We start from the raw sequence: 16,115 nt of genomic DNA on the forward strand, positions 1-16,115 counted from the left end.
TGGTGTTTTCTGCTATTTTGTGGCACCAAACTACGATTTTGCCCCAAAGAGGACTACGATGCTATGGACTAAAAATTTTGAGATAGCCAATTGATTTAAAAGTACTAAAAGCTATACATTAGTTTTCTCAGTTGCAGAGGAAGAAATGCCGTACGGCGACGCATTCGTTTGTGAAAAGTCACGTCACGATATAATTGGATAATGAACATTTATTTTAAAGCTTGATTTAATTAAACTGATTTACTTGATCTTTCATGAAATTAATTTTCCACAAGACACATTTTTCAGAAAAAAGGGAAGAGTTTCATTAAGCCAAGAATGAGCAAAAATAAAGTCAAACAATCTTCCAAGCGTAAAACTACCACAAACCGCTATCAATAAATAAATGAAACTCAAAACAAACATAAATTACAATAGATAGCCGATTCAAACTCAAAATGAGCAACAATTAACATGAGTAGTGCTGATAACCCCTATGCCTTTGTAAAGATTGTTGCTAGGCTTACGCAAGTTAGATATAAGTGTATTTCTTGTATTTAGTGTTTTATTACGTTAAGGGTATATCTTTGGTATTTAGTGCATGTTCCAATTCAAGGGTATAGTTAGGTATGTGTTGTTTTATGTACTTGTTTCTGCTTTCTTTTCTATTCAAGGTAGTTGATCACATGACCAAAAACCTGCCAGCCAATGAGAGGCTACTTTGGGGGTCATGGAACCAGAATTGTATGCTTGGGCCTTGGAAGATAAGAAGGGGGAAAAGACAACTTGTGGACAGTTCAGCTTTGAGAACCAACAGTGACAAGTGGTTAGAGGAACACCGCTGGGAGAGTTCGAGCAACCTCCATCTTTCTATAATTATACGGTGCGCTGGGAGAGTTTAACAATAACCTCCACATCACTGCCGTCGGAGAGTTCCAGTAACCTCCACTAGCCAACTATAGACGGCGAGCTTGGAAAGTGTAGCAGCCACTTCCAAATCAACGGTGCCAGCCGGTGCAAGTTGACTATAGCTCGGATTCTCTACGGCTTCATGAGTACTGTTCACAAGCGTACTCTAGTATTGTATTTTGTTTATTCGTTTATTAAAGTAGTTTTAGCAACATCTTGAGTAGATACGAATCCTGCCTCCCACGCTACCCAAGGGCTTGTCCTCGTGGAGACTTAATCACCCCCACTAGGGACCAATAAGACGGTATCTCTTCAGAAAAATACACCATACTTCATATTAGTGGCAGCTACTCACGGTGTTGTTGACTACTCCTTAGAAACTCTTTTCTAATAAGTCATTACGCTGTCTCTATTTCCTAGCCTGATATTTAAAACCGTTCCGACCGACTTAGAGGCCCATGTTAAAGACATCGAAGCTAGGCTAGCAGATGCAGAGGCTCGTCTGTCATCTCAGAGAGTTAGTTCTGATATTTACTAATCAACTCATCCTATGCCTGTTAATTATTATATAGAACAATGTCCGCCAATTCCTATAATTTCGCATCCTGCCAATATTCATTCCTGAATTTTAACTCTAAAACAAATACAAAAGAGGCGTCCAAGGGGGACGCCTCAATGGTGTGTCAGGCTATCTGTTAAACCAGGGGGGAGATTCAGAGATTTCTGTATAATGTTGATCCGGACAGTATCAAAAATCTTTCAGACCTTGAAAGAACCCTTAAAATAGCCTTTTGCCCATAAAAAAGTGTATTAAAAAAAATAAAATAATTATTTATATAAAAAAATAAAGATAACTAATTAGTCTCTAAATTTTATTCTATAATTTTTGGTATGGAAATGTATTATTGCAAGTCAGCCGACCAAAACGACGCCAGTAGTCTCATATCAAATATTTTAAAAAGTGGCTTAAAAACTAACATCGCGCGCCAAGTAATGGAACAAACATCACTAGATTGCAATGATGATGAACGACTAGAATTAGCTAGGAAATTTGAAACAATAGATTTAACATTTTGTAGTCCCAATGAAGTATTAACTGCAGCAGTCAGCGGTCAAAACATTAACCATGATATGTCACAAAGCCGAACTCCCTCTATGTCAAGATCAACTAGAGGTAATTATTTCAGGAATGATTTTAGTGGTAGAAATAATGCTCGCATAAAATGTTGGAATTTAGGGGTCCACATAGACAATCTGTATGTAGGAAACCTACAACGTGTATTCATTGTTGTGAAATAGGGCATAAATCGAAATTTTGCTTAGCCTCAGCGCTTATAAATCTACCACAAGGAAACCAAAAAAACTAAATAATTCGACTTTCCTGAAGGCCGAGTCTAACCGTATGCGAAGTCCTCTAATAAATAATATTTCTTCTGTGAACTGTTCTTATTCAAAAGTTTGTTATTTGAGCATACCAGAATCAACCAATTGTGTCTCATTTCCATTTATGTATGATGTAATATTGTGCGAATCTATTACAATTTTAGCATTTATCGACACCGGTTGTCAAAGGTCACTATTATCGGAAAATTTATTCTACAGCCTTCCGGAGCAAATACAAAAGAAAATTAAAACGTCAGTCTCAGCTGTAAAATCCTTGAGTGGAAATAGTTTGCATGTTTTGGGGAAAATAAAAATTCTTGTTGCTATATCTGAAGGAGTGAAACAAAGAAAAATTCACTGGGAATTTTTTGTTATTAGTGAACTTAAGTTTCCTCTAATAGTAGGCTATGATTTCTAAAATTCCTTAGACATGTCTCTCGATACCTGTCGAAACCGAATCAGTTTAGGCTCCAATAATATATATCAAGAAAATTTTTGCGCATTTCTTGCCGAAAATACCGGCAACACTTGTACAGGAAATGTATATGTAGCTAAACAGATAACCACTTCACCAAACTCTTTTAGAATAATCAAGGTGAAACCGCAATCTAGCAACCAAAGTCCTGTAGCTCATGGGGATTGTCTGATGTTCACGCCTTCACCAGCGTGGCAAACCTGTATTTCAGGGTCAATCAGTGAAGTGTCTCATTCCTCATTCCCCTTAGTGTTTTTTAACCCCACGCAAGATAAATTAACCTTATTAAGAGGTGAATTAATGGGAAATTTTGAGCTCCTCCAAGACGACTTACCCTCAAGTTCTGGGTTAATTGCAGCCGGTCCTGAAAATGAATTTTCTCAAGGCAATAAAACTCAGTTAGGTTTAAAAACTAAATGGCCTAATGATGAATTTTTAAAACATGTCAATAATGGTGAATTAACCAACAAAAGTAGTGAAAAATCTAATGCTTTCCTTTTTAGATTTAAAGATGTATTTGCTCGAACTGCTTATGATATGGAGGGTAATGACTCAGATGGATTTGTCGTTCCAATTGATGAAACAGCTACAATTAAAAGCAAAAAAAAATTTCCATCACCATTTTTAATGAAGGAAGTAATAATGAAACACGTTAAGGAAATGCTTCGAGCTAAGATTATTGAAGTGGGTCGATCACCATTCAACGCACCTGTTTTTATCATAGTCAAACCAGATAAAGAGGGCAAAGCCTTACCAAAACATCGTTGGAATGAAGAAGACATAAGATGGTTCTTAATTGATCTTACAGATATCAATAAAGGTATTAAAGATAGTCAATGTGAAACTCGCACGATTGAAGAAGTTATAACTGATATGGCAGGGAAAAAACAATTTTCTACATTATGTATAAAACTCCTTTTATACATGCACTTTTTATAACGAAAGTCGGCAATTATTATTTCTCAATGTTAAAGGTATATCATACAGATTTTTGGAAGCACCAATGGGAACTAAAAGCAGTCCTCGAGAATTTTTGGAATTTTTGAGAATATTGTTTTAGGGCGTCCCTAGTAAAACAATTTACGAAATAAATGTCTAAGATTTTCTGAGTTGGTACGTAAATGACCTAACAATACATACGGAAAGCGAAAAATTTGAAGATCATTTGAGACATTTACAAATTGTTTTTGAAAGGATACGTGAATTCAGCCTTAAACTCAATTTATCAAAATGCTGTTTTTTTGCAAATTCAGTCACTCTGTTAGGATTCAAAGTCTTACCTGAAGAAATCTCTCCCCAGCAGTCAAAGGTTGAAGCGATTAGGGTGATGACACCACCAAAAGACGTTTCAGACTATCGTTGTTTCCTAGACTAGACTTCATTTCTACAAAGTTTTTACCTTAACTATACAGAAATTTCATAGCCTTTGGTTCGCCTAACTCGCAAAAATGTCCCATTTGTTTTTGGACCCACCGAAATGGAGGCTTTTGAAAAACTAAAATCCGAACTTACTAATCCAAACACAATTCTACTCCGTTTTCCATCGAAATCAGAGGATTTTCATTTGTTCACAGATGCTAGCATGAAAGCAATTAGCGCTCTACTTTGTGTAAAATGTAAAACCACAGATCACTTTCAAATAGTTGCAAGCTATTCTAAAATTCTCAGCGGACCCGCATCTAGATATGACAATCATAATTGAGAATTATTCGCACTTTATTCCGGGATTAAACATTTTCAAAAAACCTTTCTATGGTCCGCTCATACACATTGCTATACAGATTGTAGGGCCCTATCTTATTTAAAGAGAGCTAAAGACGTAAATAGCAAGTTATACCGTATTGCTGTTTTAATAGACAGTGAGCAATTTACCTTTCATTAAATTCCTGGAGTTAAAAATCCTAGCAACTATTTGAGTCGCCCTAGTTCTGAATTTGTTGAAAAATACAGAAAAGTTAATCTTGATGAATTGGAACAGGAATTTGACTGCCTTCAAGGTCAATATGTTGATTTTATTGAACTAGGAAAAAAGGAACTCAGACAGGCTTACAAGCGCGATAAAGAAATAAAAGCAGCGTAAAAATTTTTTGAAACTATACACAGAAAACGATTTGATTTTCGGGAAATGGAGTCTCAGGTAGGACTCGGAGCCAAATGCTGTAATTTGTAATAGTCGGTCGACCGTAAGGGGTAGGCCTATCGTGCCTATTAGTCACGAGCAAGTCATGACAAGGGGTGATTTAATCCAGGGGGAAGCCATTGAGGCCCCTCTAAGGGAAGCAAAAAAGGGTTGCATCCATAGGGATGCAGAAAAGGGTGGCATTCCGGCACGCAAAGGTGGCACAAGCTTGTGCTCACAGGGAAATCATGATCATGAATCTGGTATAGAGTCTCCCAGGCTAAAAATTGAGCCAAATGAAGCAAACATATTACCAAAATGGCTTCTAAAATATGAACTGGTAATTCATAATGGGCTAGTTTATGCAGTCGATAGTACTGGAGATAAAATACGTGTAAATAAATATACAATTTTGGTACCAAAAGGACTTATCTCCACAACCATCGCCTTAATGCATAACAATCAAGGTGCCCATCAAGGGTATATAAAAACGCTAGAACGAGTACGCGAATTTGCCGTTTTTGAAAACTTGCCGGTGCTTGTACAAAATTGTGTCAAAAATTGTGATTCATGTCTTCGTTGAAATACAACGGGTCCTATGCTGAACCCGAGTTTGGCTGAAAATAGTCCTCCGTCGCACTTGTTTCATGCATTTTCTATAGATCGTGTCGGGCCTATGCCATATGAATGTGCAAATGGAGATTTGCATGTCCTAATAGCCGTTGAGCATTTTAGCAAATATGTAATAGTAGTACCCGTCCCAAACATTAATGCTCAAACAATTCGTAACTTCATTGTAAAGGAGATAATTTCAAAATATGGAATCCCTGATATCATACACTACACTAGCAGTAGACTTCAAAAATAGCGGTCTTTTAGAATTATATAAAAACACTGAATGCAGTATCGTGAGTGACACTATATCAATGATAGTTTCGTGTTCGTTAGATTTAATTAAAAGATCAGAACGCTTTCAACTTTTTGAAGTTTTAAGCATTCCCTATCCCACCAATGACACAAATTTATTTCATTCCCTTATACCAACTTCCCCATACTTTGGAATAGATCAAGAAGAAAAAATGTATTTTTTGCAAAATGAAAACTTCATCAACTCTTGTAATTTTAATGCAAAAAGGGTAATTTGCAAAGACAGAATAGTAATACGTCACAGCACGCTTCTTGACTGTTCCTTCGGTTGCTTCACAAATAACCAAGAAATCATTAAAAATGAATGCGATATTAATATACGAAAAGTTCATAATCCTCTTATAACTCCTGTTGGGAAAACTCACTTCTTAATTGTTACACCAATTTCAACTAAATTGAACATTCTTGTCATATGCCAAGGATTAAGGGAGCAACAACGATTAGAAATTTTAGGATCCGTCCTTGTTCAACTAAAAGACGAATTTTCCCTTGGCCATGAAAAATTCTCCATTCCAGAATTGTATGAATGCAAAATAGAGGTCAACTTGACTAAATTCGCTCATAGTAAAATTCTTTTCAATGATACAAAACTTAATTTTGATTTCGAAACATTAGACTTAAAAAAAATTCATACCTTTCACGAAAGAGAGATGTATTATTAAAAAGGCGTAGATAGCCTAAAATCTATTTTGAGCAAAACAAAATTAAATAGAAAAATTGAATGAGCACAGTCCATGAGTATTGGGATCATGACTGGTGGCACGTTAATTTTCCTAATCCTTATCGGAATTTCCACGGCGATGCTCCTCAAATTAAGGAAATTATGGATTGAGTATAGAGTAATGAAAAAAAGTGGTTTAAGAATAGTCAAACAAGGGGACAATGAATAATAACAAATGTGAGTAGGGAATGAATAAAAATTAATTTAAAACGTATCAAAAAAAAGTAATAAGGATGTATTTTTTTAAATAAAATAGAGGGGGAGAAATGTAAAGATTGTCGCTAGGCTTACGCAAGTTAGATATAAGTGTATTTCTTGTATTTAGTGTTTTATTACTTTAAGGGTATATCTTTGGTATTTAGTGCATGTTCGAATTCAAGGGTATAGTTAGGTATGTGTTGTTTTATGTACTTGTTTCTGCTTTCTTTTCTATTCAAGGTAGTGGATCACATGACCAAAAACCTGCCAGCCAATGAGAGGCTACTTTGGGGGTCATGGGACCAGAATTGTATGCTTGGGCCTGGGAAGATAAGATAGGGAAAAAGACAACTTGTGGACAATTCAGCTTTGAGAGCCAACAGTGACAACTGGTTAGAGGAACACCGCAGGGAGGGTTCGAGCAATCTCCATCCTTCTATAATATACGGTGCGCTGGGAGAGTTTAACAAAAACCTCCACATCACTGCCGTCGGAGAGTTCCAGTAACCTCCACTAGCCAACTATAGACGGCGAGCTTGGAAAGTGCAGCAGCCACTTCCAAATCAACGATGCCAGCCGGTGCAAGTTGACTATAGCTCGGATTCTCTACGGCTTCAAGAGGACTGTTCACAAGTGTACTCTAGTATTGTATTTTGTCTATTCGTTTATTAAAGTAGTTTTAGCAACCTCTTGAGTAGATACGAATCCTGCCTACCACGCTACCCAAGGTCTTGTCCTCGTGGAGGCTTGATCACCCCCCACTGGGGACCAATAAGACGGTATTTCTTTAGAGAAATAGACCATACTTCACACCTTCTCAAACCAGAACACAATTTGCGGTAAGAAAGGGGAAAACATTTCAAACGTATTTTGTTTTCAGTACAGCACAAATTGTGTTCTTGTCTTGAGAAGGCATGAGGGTTAGTGATTTGTGGTAGTTATACGCTTGGAAGATTATTTGACTTTATTTTTGCTCATTCTGGTCTTAATGGAGTTCTATACTTTTCTTTGAAAAACTTGTCTTGTGGAAAATAATTTTTTAAAGTTAATTTCGTTTCGTTTTTTATTGACAGTCTTTTTCAAGGGAAAAAAAATATTGTATATCTTTTCAGTTTTTTCTATAAGAATCCATAGTATGGGTTGCTATTTGTTTGTTGGAGAAACTTTTTTTTTAACAATTTTTAACCCTGACACAAACATTATTTTTTATTTAATTTTATAGCTTCTGAAGTTGACCAGAAAAATAAAACTTAATATCATTCCCAAAATATTATATCTATGCTCTTTGACAACCAGGTTACATTTACACTCTTTTGATTTATTTAAACTTTAAGAACAGAAGTAGCACTATCCCCAAAAGTGCCAACTTAATACTCCCATTCGTTGTCGATATAATGCTGAGATGTCTTATTGGCAACCACTTAACATATTTCCTTCTGATTTATTTTTAAAGCAACATAGTTTTAAAGCATAATGGGCCAATTGCATAATTGTGGGGGGTCGATATGCCTAAAATCTCTGAAGACATAGTTGCTGGACCGCTCTACTGTTCTGAACAAAATAGCTAACTCAAAATTTTGACTAACCGCATTTGGAAAATGAATGGGCTTGAGAGAAGGGCTGCTTGCCCTCCAATCTCTTGTTACTCTTATAAAGGGCACCATACACTCACGCTGTAATTGTAGTGCAAGGGGGAGGACTTCCCGCTTCATATATCTAGTGAAATCATTTACAACAAGTAAAAACAAAGTGAAAACATTTTAAACGTATTTTGTTTTTCAACAAAGTGCAAATTACGTTCTGGCCTTGAGAAGGCTTGGGGGTTGTCAGCCCTACTCATGCTAATTGTTGCTCGTTTTGAGTTTGACTTGGTTATTTATTGCATGATTTAAATAAGCAAAATACATTAAAAATGTTTTAACTTTTTAAACTTTAATAAATTAAAAACTATTAAAACTTTAAGGGATATATAAATATATATATATATATATATATATATATATATATATATATATATATATATATATATATATATATATATATATATATATATATATATATATAATATATATATATATATATATATATATCTATCTGGAAATCAATTACGCTGAACAAAATGGTTATCTCCCACTTTGGATGGGATGTGTTGGAGGTAAGGTGGGGCGTGGGGGGGGCTAGTTGCCCTCAACTCACTTTCGACTATTAAAAAGGGTACGAGCCCTTCCAATTTTCAATAGAATGAGCCTATTTTGAAGTTTATACGACAACGCCTTCTATAAAAAACCTTATATGCCCCCAGGGCATAACTTAAAACCCTTGCCCTGAGGGTTGTGGGGGAGTGTCCTCCTCAAAAACATATTTTCTATCTGGAAATCAACTACGCTGAACAAAATAACTATCTCAAAATTTAGATTGGATGTGTTTGGGGGAATGATGGGCGTGGGGGGCTAGTTGCCCCTCAATCACTTTCGACTATTAAAAGGAACACTAGACTTCTCAATTTCCAATCGAATGAGCCCCTTTTGAAGTTTCTACGACGACCTCTTCCATATGAAGTGCCCTGCTCTAAAGGAAAAAATAATCAGTAATACGTTGTGACATCACCCTTCTTATATGCCCTCAGGGCATAACTTAAAACCCTTGCCCCGAGGGTTGTGGGGAAGTGTCCTCCTAAAAAATATATTTTCTATCTGGAAATTAACTACGCTGAAAAAAATGGCAATCTCAAAATTTTGATTGGATGTCTTTGGGGGAATGAGGGGCGCGAGGGGGGGGGCTTGTTTCCCTCCAATCACTATCGACTATTAAAAAGGGCACTAATAACAATTCCACATTTTTGTACATAAGAGCTTGAAACCTCTAGAATAGGGTTGTCTGGTATGCTGAATCTGAAGGAGTGATTTTTATTAAGATCACTTGATGTTTTGGGGATGTTTCCCCCTTTTCCAAAAATGGGCAAATTTTCTCAGGCTCTTAACTTTTGATGGGTAACATTAAATTTGATGGATTTTACATATTTTGAATAAGTATCAAAATTCAATTCTCATGATGTATTTATTGTTATCAAGACTGTTTTGTTAGAGTTTCTGTTACTATTGAACCTGATCACTCCTCTTAATACTTCTAACCCTGCTCCTTCTTTAAATGTAGGCACATTGCTACTCAAACGTGTCTAAAAAATGAAATGCATTGGGATTACTTTTTCTGATATTCTTTCAGTTACATGCTCGTTTCAGCCTACCAGCGTTCTGCAGCGCTTTTGATCCTCGTATGGTAAAGTATCTCCTAGTAGAGGTAGGTAATACCGTTACAATTTATATAAGTATTGCCATAGTTTTTGTTCTCTTACAATTCTTTTTCTTTCCGGTTTGTTGCCTTTAAAACACAAAAAAGACTGTCTTCAGGTAAGGAGAGGTCATTTTAATTATTGTAATTTCCTGCTATGTTTGCCAAGGTGGTACAGAAATCACAAGAATATGTCTCATTTTGGACTTATCAACTCTCTAGTGCTGCTTGACAACATCGCTATGGATCTGAGAACCTTTACTCTAAGAAAGGTATTTTCCAGTGACCCCCTCAATTAATTTGTTCCAGATTAGTGAATCTATGGATGTTGTTAAGTTATTTACGTTATGTTTGGTTCATTAATTCCTTGTGGATTGTATTATTTTGTTTTTTCTTTTTTTTACTCCGCATTTATTTTATGTTGCGGGTTACAAATAAACTAACTTACTTACTTACTTGCTTACCGTTCATTACCAGGAACTGTTTGATACAAAGGAATGATTAAAATAAAACCAATTGTACATGTACGATTCTGGAATTTCCTTTATCTGGAAAAAGGAAGAGAATAACATCGATCTGTTTGACTGTCTAACTCTTCCAAAATATACCAAAGATTGTCTTAAAGTTAGAAATGAAGATCGCATTTCCTTGAAGGACTAAATTCGTGACCTGAAAACAAAATTGTCAAATTTACCTATTCAGGTCAAAAGTGAGTTAAAAGAACCTTTCGCGCCGAATCTGATTTAGTTGTGAGAATTTTTCTTGGTCAAAATCCCTTTAAGATGCACTGGATGAAGTTCTGCAAAGTTCTTGGGATAAATGGCGTATTTTGAGAACCTGGCTTTGGGTAACTATCATTTTAGATTAAGGTATGTTTTGTTTCAAAAAACCATTTCAAAAAAGCCATTTCAAAAAAAGCCACTCAAGCCATTTCAAAAAAGTAGTAGTAGCGTGTAAATATTGTCTTTTGGTTAGTTCAGCATTCCCTATACCAAGCCCTGTAAGTTTCAACTTTATGCTCCAAGCCGTTCCTAAGATATTGCCGATATAACCTTTTGACAAACTGCACGCGCACAATATATTTTGGTTTAGTTCAACTTGCCTCTCAATATTCCCTGAAATTTGCATTTTCTTACCCTTAGCCTTAGTGGTAATAATAGTCACGGTAGAAGTAGAAGGTGTATGGGTTGCAGTAGTAGTAACAGAAGTAGCAGTACATATTTCCTTTTGGTCATTTGAACATCCATTTTATCATGCCCTGGAAGTTTCAACTTAATATTCTAAGCCGGTCCTAAGATATTACTGACACGCCCGTTAGACAACTTGTATGCACATAGTGTGTTTTAATTAGTTCAAATTCCCCCTCAACATTTCCTGACATTTTCACCTTAATACCCTTAGCCTTAATAGTCGTTAAAATAGAAGTAGCAGATCGAGTAGTAGTAGCAGTAGTAGTGGTAGTAGTAGTAGTAGTGCTAGTAGTAGTAGTCGTAATAGCAGTAGTAGCGTGCACGTATTACCTTTTCATCAGTTGATCATCCCCTTCATTATTCCCTGAAAATTCCAACTTAATACCTTAAGCCATTCCTGAGAAACGCCCTCTTGACAACCTGCTCAAAACCCAAATTGTGATTAATTCTGCCGCTGCTTAACCCTGTCAGACCAGTGGATGAACTGAAATTCTATTTTTTCCTGTTAAATTTCATTCAACATAGACTACTTAAAAGTAAAACAGAGGAGAAAAGAAAGAAAGGCGAATGGGATCCAGAAGAAAAGAAAAGAGCAGCTTTTTCTGTCTTTGTCGAAAAAAAGTCAGTCGGATTCCTTGGAAATGCCATGGGAGAGGAACGTGCAAGACTACATGAAAAAAGTTGAGAAGCTGAATATCTCTCTACAAAGTTTGGACCTGAGTTTCTTTACACCCTGTTATAACACATGATAAATATTTACAGAAAAAAAAAGAAAAAGGACTAAAACTTACTTGAAAACGATAGCTGATATGTATTTCAACTGTACTCCCCTAGATTCGCGTAAAATTGCATACATTTATGCCATTACTAAGAAAATAAAAGTACCGGATAACTGGAAATGCAAAGGTACTGGAGGCAGTGGAGGAGTTGCAAGTAAAGATTGATATCATGGTTTTATGGATCACCTTATGACTCTATCAGTAAGAACGCCAGAAGGAACAATCTCATGACAGGCAACTGCTTTCAATCGTCACAGTGTAGGAGCTTTCTTTGACAACCTGGAGCGAGGCCTAGATAAACACATGTTCAGACCACAATACATTCGTAATGTTGACGAATCGGGTCCGAAAAACATCCACAAGCCTGGTAAGATCATTGCACAGTGTGGCCAGAAGTAAGTAGATAAGGCCATGGGCGTAGGGGGGGGCAGGGGGGACAGCGGCCCCCCCTAGACCTTCAAATTTACATTAGATATGACTGAAAAAGCAGACGGTTGGAAAAGCAGTTAATAAAAGGCCATCCATCACACTATAGACTGCCCCCCCCCCTAGACAATATGCTGCCTACGCCCATGGATAAGGCCACGTCAGTAGAAAGAGGTCAGTTTACAACGATTTGTGTTGGTGTTAATTCATTGGGAACACAGTCCCTCCTCTACTTATTTCCCCTGGAAACAGTGTCTGAATATTTTACTCAAGGGAGCCTTACCAGGAACCGTCATGATCGGCTCAGAAAATACTTCTGGTTGGATGACTACCTCCTATTTTTCTTTACTTAGAATATTTTATCAATCAAATCAAACTCTCCAAACAGTCACCTGTACTTCTGAAAAAAGACGACCAGATCAGCCGGTGTACCATTCAATTGCTTGATCTAGCTAAAAATAATGGTGTTGTATTTTTGACTGTCCCTCCCCACACTACTTACAAACTACAGCCTCTAGAAAGAATAGCCATGGGGCCCCTTAAGGCCTACTACAACCAGGAAGCCGCACGTTTTATGAATGCCCATAAATGTGAAACTATATCAGTATATAACATTGCTGAGTTACTAGGAAAAACATATCCAATGTCTTTCACTCCTGAGAATACAATCAGTCGATTCAGAGCAAGTGGGGTCTACCCCGCCAACAGAGATGTCTTCAAGTATTGCGAGTTCCTCTCGTCATGTGACAGAATGCCTACCACATTTAGTGAAGCATTTACCAGAGAAGTTTCTGTGCTCAGCGCAAGTCCTGTGCGACAACATAGACCCAGAAACGGACGCAACAGGTTCTGTATCTAAATGAGAAGCAAACGTCAGCAGATGATTCCTTAAAATAGATCATCCCTGCAAACCTATTTCCAAAATGCTCAACACGAAAAATCGACCGGAAATTTTTTTTTTTTAAATCAGAAGTGTTCACTGACACCCCTGTGAAAAAACGCATTATTACTGGTAGAAAAGTTATATCTGCCAAGAAAGCTCTAGTCCTGGGAAGGAAGGAAGTCAGAGAAGTGAAGACGCTAAAAAGCAAAAGGCATCTTTCTCGTAACAAGAGATGCAGCCAGAGTGACAATGCTGATGCAAATAAACCTATGTACAACAGCTTTTCAGACTTCAGTGTGGACACTAAGGACAAGTCCCTTGCCAGCAACGTTCGATTGTATCTTGAGAGACCCAAGATTTGTGATTAGATTTTGTGTGAGCTGAAGAGCAAGAAAGGAAATCTTGCTCTCCATACTATCATTATCGCAAAATTACCAACTGAAGAATTTAAGGTCCACTTTCTGAAGGAGACTGGAACAAGAGACTTTGCTCTAACTGACGAGACGTATAGTGTCTTAAAGACAGAAGTTGAAGTGAAACTACGACCATTGACAGGTGGAACAAGATTACCAGAACGGCTTAATTTTGGTGTTGATCAGTCAACTCATAATCAAAAATTAATACTACTTATTTTTTTAAAAACTTTATTGAATTTTTTTTTAAACTCTATATGACAAATCCTTATTTGTCATAAAACCACTGAAGGTGTAAACTAGGAGCAGACTAGGAGGTGACCTTAGGACGGAGATGGAGACCTCATATTACAGGACGGAGACCTCAGAAATGAATGGGAAGGAAACTACTACCACCTGGAAAACTATTTTTTTTTTCCTACTAAATCTGTATAAGTTTTCTTAATAAGTATTTCATTAGTTTGAATATTTTACAATGGTAACTATTTTAAATGTACAGACTTTGAATAGTAAAGTCCTATTTTTAATTGCAAATTTTTAGCTTGAGTCTAATTTTGGAAAATAGGCTACTGGCCGCTACTGCCCAATCTTGAACAAAGGATCTTAAAATTGAAGCAGCTCAATCATGGACAGATTCAATCATTGGTTTCGTTGTGAAAAAGAGTAATCAACTAATCATATTTAAATTGGCTTGGCTATAAGATTGCAGTCAGCCAATCCCAACCATCTGTATCAGGTCCAAGATTAAAAACCAGCTGTCCTTTTTTAGGGAAGATGCATTTTAGTCAAAACATTTGTCCAAGATGACAGACTGTCCAAGTACTGGGTTTTTTTACCCTAAATTCTCTTTCATGTGATAGATAAGATCTGGCTGTTCCAGCCAATTTCACACATTACCTCTCCCACCACTTATAGTCGTCACACTGACCTCTGCAGTAGGTTATACCTTCTCCCTAATGGCCCTCATGACTTTTACAAAGCTGCCAACTGCAACCCAAATTAAAACTTAGTTCGCGTTCTTTTTCACTATCTTACCCAAGAGAACTGTCTGAATTGTCATCAGCAGTCCCTGTCTGAACCTTCTCAGTTTCATTTTCACCCTCAGTGCTGTCTTCTCCCCAAATCTCTTCACAGCCTGCTTATTTGCTTTTCTTGCTTTTGTTGATTAAATTTTTTCTCTTCCACCTTTTCTTTGCGACCCTTGTAGCAAAGGCAGCCTCAATTTTGGCTTTCACTGATGTATCAGTGAGCACTTTTGTTCTGCCCTCCTTTCTCCTTTGAAGCATTTTATTTTCTAGGTGGTGCTGGGATGTGATTGTACTTGTTCAGGTATGACTATCCTATTTCCCAGTGGCTGCTAAATCACAGGGCTTACTGAAAGCATTGGGCGATAAGATGGCAGTGCAGGTAGGGATTAGGCTGGAGTTAGAACCTCTAATGACCTTGGCAATTTTCCTCGTCAATACCTCCCTCTTTACGCTAGTTTTTTTTTAGTGCTTTCAAAAGAGCTATCTATTCTAATTAAACGGCCTTTGTGATTCAGGGGTTTGTGATTTAAAAAATTTTTTAATTTTAGCGTAAAGAGCGTGGTATTGACTAAGGGGAGAACCCCCTCATATACGTAATAAAAATATACGAATAAAGAAATTCGTTACGTAATTTAATTCGTCAGTTAAGTCAGAACAAAATTTCGAGAAAGCCAATTAGCCAAAAAAAAAGGAAAATTAATATGCAAATTTCGTTTTAATTATTCATGTACGGTGAGCCAAAATCAAAGCTGCATTAATTTAAAAACGTTCAGAAATTAACTTAAAAAACAAGATTTTTTTAACTGAAAGTAAGGAGCGACATTAAAACTTAAAACGAACAGAAATTATTCCTTATATGAATGAGGCTGCCCCAGCCTCAGCGCCTCTCTAGTTAAGATAAATTTTTTAATTGTTTAAAAAAATAGAGTTGTTATAAATTAAAAATTTTTCGTAAAGATAGAGGCGGTGAGGAGGGGACAGCCCCTTTCATATACGGAATAATTTCTGTTCGTTTTAAGTTTTAATGTCGCTCCTTACTTTCAGTTAAAAAAACTTGTTTTTTTTAGTTAATTGATTAAAAGCTTTAGACCTGAAGTCAGTCTTAAAAGGAGAACACGCTCTACTTTATTTTCAATTCAACTCTAAAACTTGAAAATGGTTATTTGCCTAGATACTACACAAGAACAAAAATTAGACACGAATCACAGCAATCGGGTGAGGATTAAGCAGTTGTATAAAGTCTCAGCTTTTCAATATTCATCAACAAACGGATATTCAGGATGTTGGTCAATCCTGGAAAAAAATATTCCTAAGAATTATCCTATTTTGGCAAAAATAATCATAAAGAGTGATCTTTAAAGCTGTTTAAGGTCACAGAAAATTCGCAAAACTCGTAT

This window comes from Artemia sp. Qi Xiang Cuo, chromosome 7 (assembly GCF_049724085.1).
Source record: "Artemia sp. Qi Xiang Cuo chromosome 7, ASM4972408v1, whole genome shotgun sequence".
Lineage (NCBI taxonomy): Eukaryota > Metazoa > Arthropoda > Branchiopoda > Anostraca > Artemiidae > Artemia > Artemia sp. Qi Xiang Cuo.